This window comes from Halichoerus grypus, chromosome 3 (assembly GCF_964656455.1).
Source record: "Halichoerus grypus chromosome 3, mHalGry1.hap1.1, whole genome shotgun sequence".
Taxonomy (NCBI): Eukaryota; Metazoa; Chordata; class Mammalia; order Carnivora; family Phocidae; genus Halichoerus; species Halichoerus grypus.
Genome location: NC_135714.1, coordinates 72,320,396 through 72,340,940, shown reverse-complemented (window position 1 = coordinate 72,340,940; position 20,545 = coordinate 72,320,396). Strand labels below are relative to the sequence as shown.

General features: G+C 39.6%; 1 long non-coding RNA gene across 1 annotated transcript in view; it reads right to left on the bottom strand.

The window, feature by feature from the left end:
• LOC118544738 (uncharacterized) overlaps window positions 1-20,137 on the bottom strand; it is a 242,257-nt gene extending 222,120 nt beyond the window's left edge. Inside the window, exon 1 of the long non-coding RNA XR_004921746.2 lies at window positions 19,992-20,137. This is a non-coding gene — a long non-coding RNA (uncharacterized LOC118544738). The remainder of the gene's footprint in view (window positions 1-19,991) is intronic.
• Between the last annotated feature and the right edge of the window lie 408 nt (window positions 20,138-20,545).

Sequence of the window (20,545 nt, the reverse complement as noted above, 5' to 3'; positions counted from 1 at the left end):
ATGCTAAATAAATGTATTTAATGGTATACTTCTTTAGTTGGTAAATTTATAATGATCAACACTGATATGTCTACATTTAATTGGACTTTGTGTAATGAGGTGACTCAATCATGAAAGGAAAAAATAACATGGAGATTTTCACAGTGGACATAGCAGTTTCTATAAGAGGCAATAGCAGTTCTCAAGTCAATTAAAACACATTCCTGTTAACTTGTACTAAGTTGTGTTTTGTTTGTTTTTAATTCACAGGTTGATTTTCTGGGGAAAAAAAATCATTGATCTTTTCAAATGCCAGTGCATATAGGTTGTACCAAAGTTTGGTTTTTGAACGGGTACCAGCAAAATATGTGAACTCATGTGTGATCAATGGATAGATGATTATGTATGAAACTTCCATCCATAGTCATTTAACATCATTAACGATATGAACAGGATGGAATGGACAATGTATTACGTTACAGGCATTCATTCCTCCTGAAGCCAGGAGAATGGACCAATGAGGTTCACTGCTGAGTCCTTCCCCATGAGTTGCCTCCCACCAAAGGAAGCTGCCTTACCCAAGCTTACACCTCCTCCCTGATCTTCTTTCCCTAGAGATTCTGACCTATGATATAAGGCATGTTGTTCTAGAATTATTATTTTTCCAGGATGCCTGGGTGGCTCAGTTGGTTTCTGCCTTAGGCTCAGGTCATGATCTCAGGGTCCTGGGATTGAGCCCCTCATCGGGCTCCTTGCTCAGCAGTGAGCCTGCTTCTCCCTCTGCCTGCCACTCCCCCTGCTTGTGCTTGTGCTCTCAATATCTCTCTCTCTGACAAATAAATAAATAAAATCTTCAAAAAAATTATTTTTCCTACATATGAATATTATCAAACATACAGAAAGATTGAAAAAACATTACAGTGACACCATGTATCTACCACCTAGTTTCTACCATCTACATTTTATTATACTTGCTTTATCAGATGTCTATCTATCCATCTATCTACTTGGATTTATTATGAACATCTGAATATTTAATTTAAAATATTGGTAATCATTGTAAAATGTAAAATTACAATGAAAATCTACCTCACCTAAACCAGGCTGCACTGTTATCAAGATATTTTAAACTGCCTTATCTGGCACTTATATAAGATGTTCAACCAAGACAGAATTAAAATCATTACATGTTCAAAGGCTGTTTTAACAAAGAAAGCAAGCCTCATTATATACTTTGCAGATATACTGACAAATAATGGTTGCCTGCAAATCTTTCCTCTGCTGAAACCTGCTGAAGAAATCAAACCAGTATATCATGAGATGTGAGTATTTCTTCCATGCTACCTGATGGACAGACCCTCCTATCATTCCATCATTCCTCTCCAGGAATACTTGCCAATGAGAGTTAGCTAGAAACCTGAGTGACAGATAGAAATCCAGGAACAAGTTTATTATCCTGAAAGTCAGTCATATATTTCTATTGCCAAAGTTCTAGTCCCAGGTTTAAGGATAAACTTTTCTCAAGAGATTTTGTGAAGTAGAAAATGCCTGTGAAAATATTGAATATAAAAATATAAGTGAGATTCACAATTGCAAGACTGCTTCTGAAAATATTCAGAAAGCATCTTCTTCAAGGTGGATACAAGAGTTTCAGTTTGTGGGGCTACATCATTAGCATCACTTTACCATCACTCTAGTCCAAAAGCTAAAGAGGTGAGAAACTTAGTTACATTTGGGTGCGGATGTACAGGGGGTGTTAATAACTTGGTCACATTGTTATATCAGCTGCACCCTAGATTGTAGGAGCTAAGCAAAGGAAGTTGCTCCTCCACTAACCTCAGTTGAAAATGAATGTCTACTGGAGAGGAAAAGATGGTGGAGGAGTATGGGACCTTATTCCAACCAGTCCCTGGTATTGAGCTGGATATCTACCAGACCACTCTGAGCACTCATGAAATCAGCCTGAGATGTAAGAAGATCTGGATCTCTACAAACAGAATATTGCAGGCAGTTGGTTTCAAGGTACGAAGCAGGGAGCAGTGATTCCATGGGCAGATATTGGAGGATAAATGGTAGCAGGAGGGAGCCTGGCCATGGGGATCGTACACTGCTGGTGAGCGATAACCTCCCATGCTGGGGACAGGGCACAGACTCACAGACTGGTAGTGGTGGGGAAAGGACTTTAGGGCAGCCCCCAGGATGGAAACCCAGAGCGGCACGGCCGCCTGGGTGAACTGGGGGTGGCTAGTGGTTTTAGAAGCACAAGGGGCAGAGACATGCCCTGACCTGGAGGCAGGACTGGGGGCGCTCCAGAGGGGTGCACAACCCAGGATACTGCAGCTTATAGCAGCACAGACAGAAATGGAGATAGTGTGGCCTGGAGAGCTCACTGAAGAACAGACTGCGATCTCTCTGCTCTGAGGCAGAGGGTTGGAAACAATCTCTTCTGCTCTGACTCTCAGAAGAGACGTGGAAAGCTGCAAGGGAAAGCTGCCAGAGAACAAAAGCCCCCAAAAAACAGTCCCCACTGAGCCCATTCCCCGCCATAGGGGGACAGGGCCACTCCACCCAAACAGGGTTGCCTGAGTAATAGCGCGGCAGGCCCTTCCCCCAGAAGACAGGCTGGGAGAAAAAGAGGCCAGCAACCCTAACGTCCCTAGAAAATAGGTGCATCTTGCTTGGGTTGTGGTCAATAATTTGGACTCTATACATTCCCCCAACCACCTATCAACAGAATGACTAGGAGGAGGAACCCCCAAAATAGGAAAGACTCAGAGATTATGACTTATGCCACAGATTTACAAATGGATTCAGATATAACCAAGATGTCGGAGATGGAATTCAGGCTAGCAATTGTGAAGACAATAGCTACAATGGAGAAATCAATTAATGGCAACATAGAGTCTCTAAGGGCAGAAATGAGAGCTGAATTGGCAGAACTTAAAAATGCTATCAATGAGATCCAGTCGAATCTAGATAATCTAACACCTAGGGTAAGTGAGGCAGAAGAAAGAATTAATGACTTGGAAGACCATTCAATAGATAAAAAGGGAAAAGAGGAGGCCAGGGAAAAACAACTCAGAATCCATGAAAATAGAATCAGAGAAATAAGTGACACCGTGAAGCGTTCCAATGTCAAAATTACTGGAATCCCGGAGGGGGTAGAGAGAGAAAGAGGACTAGAAGATATATTTGAGCAAATCCTAGCCGAGAACTTCCTTAATCTGGGGAATGAAATAAACATTCGTGTCCTAGAGGCAGAGAGGACCGCTCCCAAGATCAAGGAAAACAGGCCAACACCCCGGCATGTAATAGTAAAACTCGCAAATCTTAGAACCAAGGAAACCATCTTAAGGGCAGTTAGGGGGAAGAGATTCCTTATGTACAGAGGGAGGAACATCAGAATAACGTTAGACCTATCCACAGAGACCTGGCAAGCCAGAAAGGCCTGGCAAGACATATTCAGAGTACTAAATGAGAAGAACATGCAGCAAAGAATACTTTATCCAGCAAGGCTGTCATTCAGAATGGATGGAGAGATGCAGAGCTTCCAAGACTGGCAGAAACTGAAAGAATATGTGACCACTAAGCCGGCCCTGCAAGAAATATTAAGGGGGGTTCTATAAAAGGAGAAAGACCTCAAGAGTGATATACAACAGAAATTTACAGGGACAATCTATAAAAACAAGGTGTTCACAGGCAACATGATGAAAATAAATTCATATCTTTCAATAATCACTCTCAGCGTGAACAGCCTAAATGCTCCCATAAAAAGGCACAGGGTTGCAGATTGGATAAAAAGACAGGACCCATCCATAAGCTGTCTACAAGAGACTCATTTTGAACCTAAAGATACATCCAGACTGAAAGTGAAGGGATGGAGATCCATCTTCCATGCCAGCGGACCTCAAAAGAAAGGTGGGGTAGCAATTCTTATATCAGACAAATTAGATTTTAAACCAAAGACTATAGTTAGAGACACAGAAGGACACTATATCATTCTTAAAGGGTTTATCCAACAAGATGATCTAAGAATTGTAAATATCTATGCCCCCAATATGGGAGCAGCCATCTACATAAGCCAACTGTTAACCAAAATAAAGAGTCATATTAATAACAATACGTTAATTGTAGGAGACCTCAATACTCCACTCTCAGCAATGGCCAATCATCTAAGCAGAAAATCAACAAAGAAACAAGAGCATTGAATGACACACTGGAACAGATGGACCTCATAGATACATACAGAACATTCCACCCTAAAACAACAGAATACTCATTCTTCTCGAGTGCACATGGAACTTTCTCCAGAATAGACCACATCCTGGGTCACAAATCAGGTCTCAACCGATACCAAAAGATTGAGATTATTCCCTGCATAGTCTCAGACCTAATGCTTTAAAACTGGAACTCAATCACAAGAAAAAATTTGGAAGAAATTCAGACACTTGGAAGCTAAAGACCACTCTGCTCAAGAATGCTTGGGTCAACCAGGAAATCAAAGAACTTAAACAATTCATGGAAACCAATGAGAACAAAAACACATTGGTCCAAAACCTATGGGATACTGCAAAGGTGGTCCTAAGGGGGAAATACATAGCCATCCAAGCCTCACTCAAAAAAATTGAAAAATCTCAAATTCACCAACTAACTCTACACCTTAAAGAACTAGAGGAAAAGCAACAAGTAATGCCTAAGCCATGCATTAGAAGAGAAATAAGATTAGAGCAGAGATCAATGAATTAGAAACCAGAAACACAGTAGATCAGATCAATGAAACTAGAAGCTGGTTCTTTGAAAGAATTAATAAGATCGATATACCACTGGCAGACTTATCCAAAAGAAAAGAGAAAGGACCCACATTAATAAAATTATGAATGAAAGGGGAGAGATCATGACTAACATCAAAGAAATAGAAACAATTATTAGAAATTATTATCAACAACTATATGCCAATAAACTGAGCAATCTGGATGAAATGGAGGCCTTCCTGGAAGACAGAAACAGGAAGAAATTGACAACCTGAATAGGCCAATAACCAGTAACGAGATTGAAGCAGTGATCAAAAACCTCCCAAAAAACAAGAGTCCAGGGCTTGATGGATTCCCTGGGGAATTCTACCAAACATTCAAAGAAGAAATAATACCTATTCTACTGAAGCTGTTTCAAAAAATAGAAACAGAAGGAAAACTTCCAAACTCATTCTATGAGGCCAGCATTACCTTAATCCCCAAACCAGGCAAAGACCCCATCAAAAAGGAGAATTTCAGACTGATATCCCTGATGAATATGGATTCCAAAATCCTCAACAAAATCCTAGCTAATAGGATCCAACAATACATTAATAACACAGCAAAGTGGGATTTATCCCCGGGATGCAAGAGTGGTTCAACATTCGCAAATCAATCAGTGTGATAGAACACATTAATAAGAGGAGAGAGAAGAACCATATGGTCCTCTCAATTGATGCCGAAAAAGCATTTGACAAAATACAGCATCCTTTCCTGATTAAAACTCTCCAGAGTATAGGGATAGAGGGAACATTCCTCAATATCATAAAATCCATCTATGAAAAACCCACAGCGAATATCATCCTCAATGGGGAAAAGCTGAGAGCCTTTCCCTTAAGATCAGGAACACGTCAAGGATGCCCACTCTCGCCACTAATGTTCAACATAGTACTAGAAGTAGCAACAGGGTGCCTGGGTGGCTCAGTTGGTTAAGCGACTGCCTTCGGCTCAGGTCATGATCCTGGAATCCCGGGATCAAGTCCCGCCTCAGGCTCCCTGCTCAGCGGGGAGTCTGCTTCTCCCTCTGACCCTCCTCCCTCTCATGCTCTCTGTCTCTCATTCTCTCTCTCTCAAATAAATAGATAAAATCTTTAAAAAAAAAAAAAAAAAGAAGTCCTAGCAACAGCAATCAGACAACAAAAAGAAATAAAATGTATTCAAATTGGCAAAGAAGAAGTCAAACTCTCTCTTCTCACAGATGACATGATACTTTATGTGGAAAACCCAAAAGACTCCACCCCCAAATTACTAGAACCATACAGCAATTCAGTAATGTGGCAGGATACAAAATCAATGCACAGAAATCAGTTGCTTTCTTATACACTAACAATGCAACTGTAGAAAGAGAAATTAGAGAAATGATTCCATTTACAATAGCACCAAAAACCATAAGATACCTTGGAATAAATCTAACCAAAGAGGTAAAAGATGTATACTCTAGGAACTACAGACCACTCATGAAAGAAATTGAAGAAGACACAAAAAGATGGAAAAACATTCCATGCTCATGGATCGGAAGACTAAACATTGTTAAAATGTCTATGCTACGCAGAGCAATCTATACCTTCAATGCCATCCCAATGAAAATTCCAATGACATTTTTCAAAGTTCTGGAACAAACAATCCTAAAATTTGTATGGAATCAGAAAAGACCCCGAATCGCCAAGGAAATGTTGAAAAAGAAAAACAAAGCTGGAGGCATCACATTGCCCAATTTCAAGCTATATTACAAAGCAGTGATCACCAAGACAGCATGATACTGGCACAAAAACAGACATATAGACCAATGGAACAGAATAGAGAGCCCAGATATGGACCCTCAACTCTATGGTCAAATAATCTTCGACAAAGCAGGAAAAAATATGCAATGGAAAAAAGACAGTCTCTTCAATAAATGGTGCTGGGAAAATTGGACAGTCACATGCAGAAGAATGAAACTCGACCATTCTCTAACACCATACACAAAGATAAACTCAAAATGGATGAAAGACCTCAATGTGAGAAAGGATCCATCAAAATCCTAGAGGATAACATAGGCAGTAACCTCTTTGACATCGGCCACAGCAACTTCTTTCAAGATACATCTCCAAAAGCTAGTGAAACAAAAGCAAAAATGAACTTTTGGGACTTCATCAAGATAAAAAACTTCTGCACAGCAAAGGAAACAGTCAACAAAACCAAGAGGCAACCCACAGAATGGGAGAAGATATTTGCAAATGACACTACAGATAAAGGGCTGGTATCCAAGATCTATAAAGAACTTCTCAAACTCAACACCCAGAAAACAAATAATCAAGTCAAAAAATGGGCAGAAGACATGAAAAGACACTTCTCTGAAGAAGACATACAAATGGCTAACAGGCACATGAAAAAATGTTCATCATCATTAGCCATCAGGGAAATTCAAATCAAAACCACATTGAGATATCACCTTATACCAGTTAGAATGTCAAAAATGGACAGGGCAAGAAACAACAAAGTTGGCAAGGTTGTGGAGAAAGGGGAACCCTCTTATACTGTTGGTGGGAATGCAAGTTGGTACAGCCACTTTGGAAAACAGTGTGGAGGTGCCTCAAAAAATTAAAAATCGAGCCACCCTATGACCCAGCAATTGCACTCCTGGGTATTTACCTCAAAAACACAGATGTAGTGAAAAGAAGGGCCATATGCACCCCAATGTTCATAGCAGCAATGTCCGCAATAGCCAAACTGTGGAAAGAGTCGAGATGCCCTTCGACAGATGAATGGATAAAGAAGATGTGGTCCATATGTACAATGGAATATTTCTCAGCCATCAGAAAGGATGAATACCCACCATTTGCATCAACATGGACGGGACTGGAGGAGATTATGCTAAGTGAAATAAGTCAAGCAGAGAAAGTCAATTATCATATGGTTTCACTTATTTGTGGAACATAAGGAATAGCATGGAGGACACTAGGAGAAGGAAGGGAAAAATGAAGGGGGGGAAACCGGAGGGAGAGATGAACCATGAGAGACTATGGACTCTGAGAAACAAACAGGGTTTTAGAGGGGAGGGGAGTGAGGGGATGGGTTAGCCCCGTGTTGGGTATTAAGGAGGGCACGTACTGCATGGAGCACTGAGAGTTATACGCAAACAATGAATCGTGGATCACCACATCAAAAACTAATGATGTATTGTATGGTGACTAACATAACATAATAAAATAAAATTTAAAAAATAAAAGAAAATGAATGTCTATTTAGTTTCACTCATATGCAGTATAATTATCATAGGAGCAACCTACCAGCCCCCAATGCTGAAAAAATATTTCTGCTCTATAATGTCAAGCCTCAAAATGCAATTACCAAAATTATAACAAAATCTCAATAGCTAAACTTTATCTAATAACATTTCAGATTTATTTTTGCATTTGACATGTTCTTTCTATATTATGATATCTATCTTGGCCAACTGTTGGTTTTAACATTTGAACATTCAACCTCCAGCCAGAATGTCTATTCACTACACCTCCAGTGAATTTGAGAGACTGTTTTTCCTTTGTTAAGATGTCAGATTATTTTTATGTTGAAAACTTATGTTCTATATTGTTATATTTTAAAATTACATAATATTCCTAGAGAATTCTTTCCATTCAGAATCTTCAAGTACTTTTGAAAAGCAGTATTAAAATTCATTCTCACAATTATCTCTTTTGGAGTTAGTGTGAACTTCCATAAAATCAAAAACAAAACAAAACAAAAAACAAAAATCCAGATTGTGTTTTATTATTTCGAATATATACATGGATTTCAGAACTTGTATGGAGTGATTTTGGTTTCAAAACTTTCACCTTTTGTGGACTGCATTATTTTGTATAAAGCTCTATTTTTATATTTTGTTAATACAGACAAAAAGTCAGAAATTAGATTGTGAATGTATAGCTTTACTAATTAAATATCATACTCATTAAACGTGGTCAGAAGTGGAAGAGTGAAATGCAGAGCATGTATGAAAGCAATGGAAAGTCTATGCCATGGGAAGATGCTGCTTGTTATGAAGACTGTGTGCACAAAGAGCCCAGACTCACTCCCTTAGTAGGAGCAGGTGCACATTTAAACAGCTTACATCTACTTTTAAGGCTGTTATTAAAAAACACCTGGACAAATATTTCATGAGTCTCAGGAAAGAAGCTGGAAGAGAATGGCTGATGGAAATAAATACTATGGAGGGCAAAGAGCATTTGAGTAAAGTATGAACAGAGGGAAATTTGCCAGTTTAAACAGGAAACAGAGAAAGAAAGGTCAAGTTTCCTGGCATGAAGCAAGACTTTGTTTATCAAAATGAGATTCATCTTCTAAGTGAAAATGTGATTAGTAGATGAAAGGCTAGCTGACCCTAAGTGTAACAATTGTATTGACCCAGAGGGAGGTCCTAAGTTCTAACTACATTTGACAGGTGACTTTCAAAGGAGTTGATCACACTGAAGTTTGTAAAAATGGCTTAAAGAAAGTGTTTGCATTTCCTTATAGTGTGGGTTCACCCACAGACCATTCAGTAAACAAAATGCTCTTTCACTTTTGGTAGTTAATGAGAGAAAGATTACTCTTACCCTTGTCATGATGGAGTTGTAATCTCTTTTCTGAGTAAGGTATATTGGCTCTTTATTTAAAAAATAAAAATAATAATATGGATTTCTACTCTGTGCAAAAGAAACTTGAACTTTATTTCTCATGAGGGACCAAAAAGCAAGTGGAATACTTTGAGTTCTATATTGTGGTACAATTACACTTTCTCTTAATAGCTTTCTTGTAGTGAAACTTGGCTCACAATTTGTTTTAGGAGAGGTTAATGATTTCAGCTGAAGTTTCACCAATAACCTTGCTCAGCTACATGACTAGAATATAAAAATGCCAGGGCATTACCTTCTTGGAAGCACAAATCTGATGGTATGCCTAAGACCCCTAGAGGGAAATCCTCCTCTGTAGGCAGTATTCACATTGTCAGAGCAGATGCAATCAGGAGTGCTAAGAGTATTTAGTCCCTAGGATTTTGGCTTGCCTGAACAAAATGTGTTAGCTTTTGTTGGTTCCAAGTCTTACCAATTTTCTCACCTTTGTTACAGTCATTTTAATTCCTTCACTTTTCAAATGCTATTCCTGCCTCTGCCACCACATTCTTTGAAGTAAGTGAAGACAAAGAGAAGATATACAATTCTCTTAAGCAGTGATAGATCCAGGAATGGATGCATAGGTTAAACACTGCCTGCCCAAAAGGTATAATTTGGGAGATAGTGGCAAAACCTCTCCTAAACCCCAAATTAAACCATTGCCTTATTGCCTGAAATTATACCCTTTTAAGGATTCACTGGATGGAAGAATTCAAGGTACAGCAGATCTTCTATGGCAGAGAACTATATATATATAGCAAGGAGGCTCCTGTGAGGTGTTCCAAAGAATTCACACATGCCCCTCCAAAGAGAATCTGCTTTTGGTCGTCTTTTACTCTGAGGTCATCACCAAGGAAACTGTCACAGTCAAGAAAGGAAAAGACCAACCTCAATTAAGTAAGTCATTTGACTGACCCTTTTCTCCCATCTCACTTTTCTATCCTCAATACACCAGATGAAAAGAGCTTCAGTAGAAGGATGGGGAAATGTCCCTGGATCAGACCTTTTCACTTCCCAATTCCAAGTCCTTTGAGCCAAAGTCTTGTTGCTGATGGCAGGAAGAGAAAGATTTAAGTTGGATATAAACTGGCCCAGGCTGATGTTTAATAACTAAAAGAGATGATAAAGCTATGGGGGTTTCTCCTAAGATGTCACTATGTAATAAAAATGGAAATGCTACAGAGAATAGTTGAAGGAAGTGATTTTGAAAAGGAAAAGATTAACAACTTTATATCTTTGTCCCATCAAGTTCATTCACACTGTTCATTAATCTGATTACACATTGTTATCAGTAATTCATATTTAAATGAGTCTGCCTAATCCTTTCCTTATTTAGTAACTGACATGAAGTCACAGAGGAAATGGGAGTGCTGATAAGAGAAGGGAACAGAAATAATTTTGAAGTAGGAATGCAGTTTTAGGGGAGCAGCCTGGGTAATAAATAATTGTAAGAATCAGAGCTACTGTGTATGAGGCATTTCTTTTCTTCTTCTTTTTTTTTAAGATTTATTTATTTGTCTTTTTGTTTATTTATTTATTTGTCTATTTGTTTTTTAAGATTTATTTATTTATTTATTTATTTGCTTGGAGAGAACAAGCAGGGGGAGCGGCAGGCAGAGGGAGAAGCAGGCTCCCCACTGAGCAGGAAGCCCAATGAGGGACTGGATGCCAGGACCCCAGGATCATGGCCTGAGCCAAAGGCAGAGGCCCAACTGACTGAGCCACCCGGGTGTCACACACCTTTGGAGAATCCTGACTGATGAGGGAGCTGAAGACAAGCTGAGGACAAAGCACAAGTTGACACCTTGCAACCCACACCGCTCCCCCCGCCGGCCCCTCCATCCTCCCTTGGAATCTGTGTGACTTTCCTCAGGCACTCCTGGCTGCCCTAAAACTAAGGGAAGGGAAAAACTAATGGTTAACTGATAGAGACCACAGTCCTGCGGGACATGAGCCCATCAGTTTACCAATTTACAGGGTGATTTACAAAGATTTACAAGGAAAAAGCATTCTTATCAATCACCTAACTTTCAGAGACCCATAACTCAATTTCGTGGAGCCCTAACATCACCCTCCCCTCCAGTGATGTGGGAAACAGAGGCAGAAGGGAAAGTAAGCAAAATTAAATTTCTTTATAACCTGCAGCCCATTGACAAGGACCTGAGATAGGTAGAGTATAACATTCCTCCAGGAAGCTTCCAACCATCTTAATGTTAATGCCTTACAAGAAATAAAAACAACTTTAACTTGACAATAGCCAGGCCTCCAGGATCCTGTGAGTCTTAGCATATGAAAATCCTTTTGGACACCTCCCTTTTTCCTTACCTCCCCCAACTCCCAAGTATATAATCAGCCACCCCTCACAATCCAGGTCCAGCAGCTCTTTCTGCCCACGGGTCCTGTTCCTGAGCTTTAATAAAATCTTTACCTTTTTGCTCCAAAGACATCTAAAGAGTTCTTTCTTGGCCATCAGCTCTGGACCTCATCAACATTCCAAAACTATGTCACTTGACAACTGTGTATATTAACTGTTATTCATCCCAGCTTGCAAATAAAGAACGCACCTCAGAGAAATCATGTGAATCATCTAAAATAATGAGTCCAGAGTCCGGACTTGAAGATAGAGGGTTTGATTCCAAGGTTCCATACTGCAGTCATTACATATACCATGTGGCTCCCGGAGGGCGGGAGGGCAGGAATTTGGGGGGTAATAGTATTTGGGGAGTAATAGTGGTAGGGAAAGAGAAGAGGAGACAGGAACCCAGAAGAGAAAAAGAAAACAGGAAAAAGTAGAAAGATGCTGGAGAAAACATTTTTCAACCTACAATTACGATGAGGACTGACCTAAAATACTTGACCTCTTCGTAGTTTATCCATGGAAAACCAAAGCACTGACTTAAAAACACATAACATTTTAAGTGCTTTTTCTTTATTACCCTGCCCTTGGTTGTATATATCTGTCTTTCAGAAAGGAAATTGTGTGAACCTTCAATATTCAACCACAAAATCCGTTCCAAGAAAGGTCAATGTTTTTGTATCAGATAAGCTGTTTGTTTCCATGTTTGGAAAGACCTGAACCAAAAGTCAGAATGGAAAATGGAATGAATCCCTAGTCCTTCCTGCGATTTGGGTTCATTCCAAGTATTTTCTTATGTTACAAAACATCAGACATAATAATATTCAAGTACGACCACATAAATACATCATTCAGCAAAAATATAAAATTATATGCCACTACAAAGAAACTTAATCTGATGCTTTCATTCATTAATGAAGACTTATAAAGCTTTTAAAGTCCTCCTTTATGAATACAATATAGAAATAAAGGAATAACATTATTTTTTACCCAGTGCCTAACCTATCCTTGAATATCTGTGGGCAAACTTAGAACTTAAAATTAGATTTACTCGCCATTGAATGTATTCCCTGTATACCAGTCCAGTCGAAGACTGCGCACCCTCGGTTTGTGTATACATGTATTTCCATGTTCATAAGTGTGTATTTGCATGCCGTGGAAAATTCTGCATCAAGTGGTATATATCTACATTTCATTATTCACTGAGTTATGCTGATAAATCTGGACATCCTATCAGAAGTAACTTTCGCTACTTCACAATCACGCTTCACATCTTCTCTGTCATCTAATTGTGAAAATAAGCACATGCTTTTATTTTTTTTTCTATTTTTTTATTATGTTATGTTAATCACCATACATTACATCATTAGTTTTTGATGTAGTGTTCCGTGATTCATTGTTTGCATATAACATCCAGTGCTCCATGCAGAAAATGCCCTCTTTAATACCCATCACCAGGCTAACCCATCCTCCCATCCCCCTCCCCTCTAGAACCCTCAGTTTGTTTTTCATACTCCATAGTCTCTCATGGTTCATCTCCCCCTCTGATTTCCCACCCTTCATTCTTCCCCTCCTGCTATCTTCTTCTTTTTTTTTTTAACATATAATGTATTATTTGCTTCAGAGGTACAGATCTGTGATTCAACAGTCCTGCACACTTCACAGCGCTCACCACAGCACACACCCTCCCTAATGTCTATCACCCAGCCACCCCATCCCTCCCACCCCCCACCACTCCAGCAACCCTCAGTTTGTTTCCTGAGATTAAGAATTCCTCATATCAGTGAGGTCATATGATACATGTCTTTCTCTGATTGACTTATTTCGCTCAGCCATAATACCCTCCAGTTCCATCCATGTCATCGCAAATGGCAAGATTTTATTCCTTTTGATTGCTGCATAATATTCCATTGTATATATATATATATATATATATATATATATATATATATATATATACCACATCTTCTTTATCCATTCATCTGTCGATGGACATCTTGGCTCTTTCCACAGTTTGGCTATTGTGGACATTGCTGCTATAAACATCAGGGTGCATGTACCCCTTTGGGTCCCTACATTTGTATCTTTGGGGTAAATACCCAGTAGTGCAATTGCTGGATTGTATGGTAGCTCTATTTTCAACTTTTTGAGGAACCTCTATACTGTTTTCCAGAGTGGCTGCACCAGCTTGCTTTCCCACCAACAGTGTAGGAGGGTTCCCCTTTCTCCACATCCCCGCCAAAAATCGTCATTTCCTGACTTGTCAATTTTAGCCATTCTGACTGGTGTGAGGTGATATCTCATTGAGTTTTTGATTTGGATTTCCCTGATGCCGAGTGATGTTGAGCACTTTTTCATGTGTCTCTTGGCTGTTTGGATGTCCTCTTTGGAAAAATGTCTGTTCATGTCTTCTGCCCATTTCTTGATTGGGTCATTTGTTCTTTGGGTGTTGAGTTTAAGAAGTTCTTTATAGATTTTGGATACTAGCCCTTTATCTGATATGTCATTTGCAAATATCTTCTCCCATTCTGTCAGTTGTCTTTTGGTTTGGTTGACTGTTTCTTTTGCTGTGCAAAAGCTTTTTATCTTGATGAAGTCCCAATAGTTCATTTTTGCCCTTGCTTCCCTTGCCTTTGGCGATGTTTCTAGGAAGAAGTTGCTGCAGCTGAGGTCGAAGAGGTTGCTGCCTGTCTTCTCCTTTAGGATTTTGATGGACTCCTGTCTCACATTGAGGTCTTCCAACCATTTTGAGTCTATTTTTGTGTGTGGTGTAAGGAAATGGTCCAGTTTCATTCTTCTGCATGTGGCTGTCCAATTTTCCCAACACCATTTGGTGAAGAGACTGTCTTTTTTCCATTGGACATTCTTTCCTGCTTTGTTGAAGATTAGTTGACCATAGAGTTGAGGGTCCATTTCTGGGCTCTCTATTCTGTCCCATTGATCTATGTGTCTGTTTTTGTGCCAGTACCATACTGTCTTGATGATGACAGCTTTGTAATAGAGCTTGAAGTCCGGAATTGTGATGCCACCAGCTTTGCTTTTCTTTTTCAACATTCCTCTGGCTGTTCAAGGTCTTTTCTGGTTCTATACAAATTTTAGGATTATTTGTTCCATTTCTTTGAAAAAAGTTGATGGTATTTTGACGGGGATTGCATTGAATTTGTAGATTGCTCTAGGTAGCATTGACATCTTCACAATATTTGTTCTTCCAATCCATGAGCATGGAACATTTTTCCATTTCTTTGTGTCTTCCTCAATTTCTTTCATGAGTATTTTATAGTTTTCTGAGTACAGATCCTTTGCCTCTTTGGTTAGATTTATTCCTAGGTATCTTATGGTTTTGGGTGCAATTGTAAATGGGATCGACTCCTTAATTTCTCTTTCTTCTGTCTTGTTGTTGGTGTATAAGAATGCCACTGACTTCTGTGCATTGATTTTATATCCTGCCACTTTACTGAATTCCTGTATGAGTTCTAGCAGTTTTGGAGTGGAGTCTTTGGGGTTTTCCACATAAAGCATCATATCATCTGCAAAGAGTGAGAGTTTGACTTCTTCTTTGCCAATTTGGATGCCTTTTATTTCTTTTTGTTGTCTGATTGCTGTGGCTAGGACTTCTAATACTATGTTGAATAGCAGTGGTGACAGTGGACATCCCTGCTATGTTCCTGACCTTAGGGGGAAAGCTCTCAGTTTCCCCATTGAGAATGATATTCGCTGTAGGTTTTTCATAGATGGCTTTTATGATATTGAGGTATGTACCCTCTATCCATATACTCTGAAGAGTTTTGATCAAGAAAGGATGCTGTACTTTGTCAAATGCTTTTTCTGCATCTACTGAGAGGATCATATGGTTCTTGTTCTTTCTTTTATTAATGTATTGTATCGCACTGATTGATTTGCAGATGTTGAACCAACCTGGCAGCCCAGGGATAAATCCCACTTGGTCATGGTGAATAATCCTTTTAATGTACTGTTGGATCCTACTGGCTAGTATTTTGGTGAGAATTTTTGCATCTGTGTTCATCAAGGATATTGGTCTGTAATTCTCCCTTTTGATGGGGTCTTTGTCTGGTTTTGGGATCAAGGTAATGATGGCCTCATAAAATGAGTTTGGAAGTTTTCCTTCCATTTCTATTTTTTGGAACAGTTTCAGAAGAATAGGTATTAATTCTTCTTGAAATGTTTGGTAGAATTCCCCTGGGAAGACATCTGGCCCTGGGCTCTTGTTTGTTGGGAGATTTTTGATGACTGCTTCTATTTCCTTAGTGGTTATAGGTCTGTTCAGGTTTTCTATTTCTTCCTGGTTCAGTTTTGGTAGTTGATACATCTCTAGGAATGCATCCATTTCTTCCAGATTATCTAATTTGCTGGCATACAGTTGCTCATAATATGTTCTTATAATTGTTTGTATTTCTTTGGTGTTGGTTGTGCTCTCTCCTCTTTCATTCATGATTTTGTTTATTTGGGTCATTTCTCTTTTCTTTTTGATAAGTCTGGCCAGGGGTTTATCAATCTGGTTAATTCTTTCAAAGAACCAGCTCCTTGTTTCGTTGATCTGTTCTACTGTTCTTTTGGTTTCTATTTCATTGATTTCTGCTCTGATCTTTATTATTTCTCTTCTCCTGCTGGGTTTAGGCTTTATTTGCTGTTCTCTCTCCAGCTCCTTTAGGTGTAGGGTTAGGTTGTGTATTTGAGACCTTTCTTGTTTCTTGAGAAAGGCTTGTATTGCTATAGACTTTCCTCTTAGGACCGCCTTTGCTGTATTCCAAAGGTTTTGAACAGTTGTGTTTTCATTTTCATTTGTTTCCATGAATTTTTTTTAATTCTTCTTTAATTTCCCAGTTGACCCATTCATTCTTTAGTAGGATGCTCTTTAGCCTCCATGTATTTGAGTTCTTTCTGACTTTCCCCTTGCGATTGAGTTCTAATTTCAAAGCATTGTGGTCTGAAAATATGCAGGGAATGATCCCAATCTTTTGATACCAGTTGAGACCTGATTTGTGACCTAGGATATGATCTGTTCTGGAGAATGTTCCATGGGCACTAGAGAAGAATGTGTATTCTGTTGTTTGGGGTGGAATGTTCTGAATATATCTGTGAAGTCCATTTGGTCCAGTGTGTCATTTAAAGTCTTTATTTCCTTGTTGATCTTTTGCTTAGATGATCTGTCCATTTCAGTGAGTGGGGTGTTAAAGTCCCCCACTATTATTGTATTGTTGTCAATGTGTTTCTTTGCTTTTGTTATTAATTGGCTTATATAATTGGCCGGGCCCATGTTAGGGGCATAGATATTTACAATTGTTAGATCTTCCCTTTAAGTATGATGTAGTGTCCTTCCTCATCTCTTATTATAATCTTTGTTTTAAAATCTGATTTGTCTGATATGAGGATTGCCACCCCAGCTTTCTTTTGGTGTCCATTAGCAAGGTAAATCGTTTTCTACCCCCTCACTTTCAATCTGGAGGTGTCTTTGGGTCTAAAATGAGTCTCTTGTAGACAGCATATCAATGGATCTTGTTTTTTTTTCCAATCTGATAGCCTGTGTCTTTTGATTGGGGCATTAAGCCCATTTACATTCAGGGTAACTATTGAAAGATATGAATTCAGTGCCATTGTATTGCCTGTAAGGTGACTCTTACTGTATATTGTCTGTGTTCTTTTCTGGTCTATGTTACTTTTAGGCTCTCTCTTTGCTTAGAGGACCCCTTTCAATATTTCTCGTAGGGCTGGTTTCGTGTTTGGAAATTCCTTTAGTTTTTGTTTGTCCTGGAAGTTTTTATCTCTCCTTCTATTTTCAATTACAGCCTAGCTGGATACAGTATTCTTGGCTGCATATTTTTCTCATTTAGTGCTCTGAATATATCATGCCAGTCCTTTCTGGCTTGCCAGGTCTCTGTGGATAGGTCTGTTGCCAATCTAATGTTTCTACCATTGTAGGTTACATATCTTTTCTCCCGAGCTGCTTTCAGGATTTTCTCTTTGTCTCTGAGACTCGTAAGTTTTACTATTAGATGTCGGGGTGTTGACCTATTTTTATTGATTTTGAGGTGCGTTCTCTGTGCCTCCTGGATTTTGATCCCTGTTTCCTTCCCCAAATTAGGGAAGTTCTCTGCTATAATTTGCTCCAATATACCTTCTGCCCCTCTCTCTCTTTCTTCTTCTTCTGGGATCCCAATTATTCTAATGTTGTTTCATCTTATGGTATCGCTTATCTCTCAAATTCTGCCCTCATGATCCAGTAGTTGTTTATCTCTCTTTTTCTCAGCTTCTTGATTTTCCATCATTTGGTCTTCTATATCACTGATTCTCTCTTCTGCCTCATTTATCCTAGCAGTTAGAGCCCCCTTTTTGATTGCACCTCATTCATAGCCTTTTTGATTTTGACTTGGTTAGATTTTAGTTCTTTTATTTCTCCAGAAAGTGTTTCTCTGATAACTCCCATGCTTTTTTCAAGCCCAGCTATTATCTTTAAAATCATCGTTTTGAACTCTAGTTCTAACATTGTACTAATGTCCGTATTGAGTAGGTCCCTGGCAGTCGGTACTACCTCTTGTTCTTTTTGTTGAGGTGATTTTTTCCGTCTTGTCATTTTGTCCAGAGGAGAATAGATGAATGAGAGAACAAAATGCTAACAGGGTAACAATGTCCCCAGAAAATATACTCTAAACAAATCAGAAAAGACCTGAAACCAGGGGAAAAGAAAGGGAAAGAAAGAAAAAAGAAAAAGAAAAAGAAAAACAAACAAAATCAGAACAAAACAACAAAAAAAACAGAATATGATCAAATATGGTCAGGCTGGTGCATAGATCAGTGCCACACACTAGATTTTGGGTGTATTTTGGTCTGTTAGAAGAAAGTGCCTCCCAAAATTTTAAAGAAAGAAAAACTTATATATGTACCAAAATAAGGGTTAATACGATGAAGGGATGGAATATGACTGTAAAGATGAAAATTATAAAAGATTTTATAAAAGGAATTGATAAGATAAGAAGTTGTTTGAAAAAAGAAAGAAGAGGATTTAAAAAAAAAAGGGAGAGAGAATGTGATCAGGCAGGAGACTAGAACAAAGCCATACACTAGAGATTTAGGGTATATTTTGATCTGTTAGAAGAAACTGTATCTCAAAATTTTAAACAGAGAACAATTTATATATATATGCCAAAAATAAAGGTAACTACTCTGAAGGGATAGAATATGCTTCTAAAAATGAAAAATAAAAATGTTTTTTAAAAAAGGGATTGATAAGATGTTGGTTGAAAAAGGGAAAAAGAAAAATTCAAAAAAAAAAGAAAAGACAGTTAAAAAAAATTAACCTTGAAAGACTAAAGAATCATGGGAAAAAAGCCATGGATTCTATGTGCAGTATTCCCCTAGCGCTGGAGTTCTGCCATTCTCATTGATAGGTAAACTTGGTCTTGGCTGGCTGTTCTTGCTGATCTTCTGGGGGAGGGGCCTGTTGCCGTGGTTCCCAAATGTCTTTGCCGGAGGCAGAATTGCCCCGCCCTTGCCGGTCCGGGCTAAGTAATCTGCTGGGGTTTGCTCTCCGGAGCTTTTGTTCCCTGCAAGCTTTCCCCACAGCTTTGGAGGACAAGAGTGAAAATGGCAGCCTCCCAATCGCCACCCCGGAGGAGCCAAGAACTCAGGGCCCTACTCCTCAGTGAGCCCCCAGAGAAAAGCAGTCAATCACTCCCATCTCCCCAGTCTCCAGCCACCCTCCGTGCTCACCCAGCCTGTGACTAAGTGTTTCTATCTCTGGCACCCGACCCTGTGTGGAGTCTCCAAACCCAGCAGATCCCTGCAGTGAGCTCCCCTGCCACTCCTCCCGGGGGAGGAAGGGGAGTCTCCCTGGATCTGCCGCTTGTTGGGTCCCTGCTGGAGGAGCAGTGGCCCAACTGTGCCGCGGATCACGGTTTATGGCAACCCAGAGCTGAGAGCCCGCGCCTCCGGCTCCATCTCTGCAGCCAGCTTCCCCGTTCTGACACCCAGGAGCTCTGCCGCACTCAGGAACCCCCGGTCTTTCTGTGACCCCGAGGGTCCTGAGACCACACTGTCCCAGCGAGAGTTCCACCCCCTGCTTAGCCACTGGAGTGACGTCCCTCAGCAGAGCAGACTTCTAAAAGTTCTGATTTTGTGCTCTGCGGTCTATCACTTGCCAGAAGCGGCTGACAGAGGGCCCCTCCCCCGCCGTCTATCCTCCCGAATATTGCCTCGGATTCACTTCTCCACCCGTCCTACCTTCCAGAAAGTGGTCGCTTTTCTGTTCAGAGAGTTGCTGCTCTTCTTTTCTTCAGTCTCCTCTTGAGTTCATAGGTGTTCAGAATGGTTTGATCCCTATCCAGCTGAATTCCTGAGAGGAGATGAAATCCAGGTCTCCTACTCCTCCGCCATCTTGCTCCGCCCCCCCAAGCACCTGCTTTTAAATCTGAGACCCACAATGACTAAAAGTGAACTTTAAGAAAAATTAAGAAATTGTGTCATAGTTAAACTAAGGGTTTAAAATACAGTTGGCATGCTCTGTTCAAACCTTTTTTTTTTTCTCTATTTAATTCACATAGAATTTCTTTTCTTAACATAAAATGCTCTCTATGTATCTGCTGCTCACCATAAAATGATTTCTTCTCTTACTCTAGGAATATGGGGATATGAGCAGTTAGAAGAAGCCTGGATGAACTTTGGTTTGAATGTAAGCTTTGTCTGTATCAGCCATGGGAGCTTGACCAAAGTAACTCACTTCTCTGTGCCTCAGTTTCCTTCTCTCTAAAATGAGGACAATAACATCTATCTCAAGT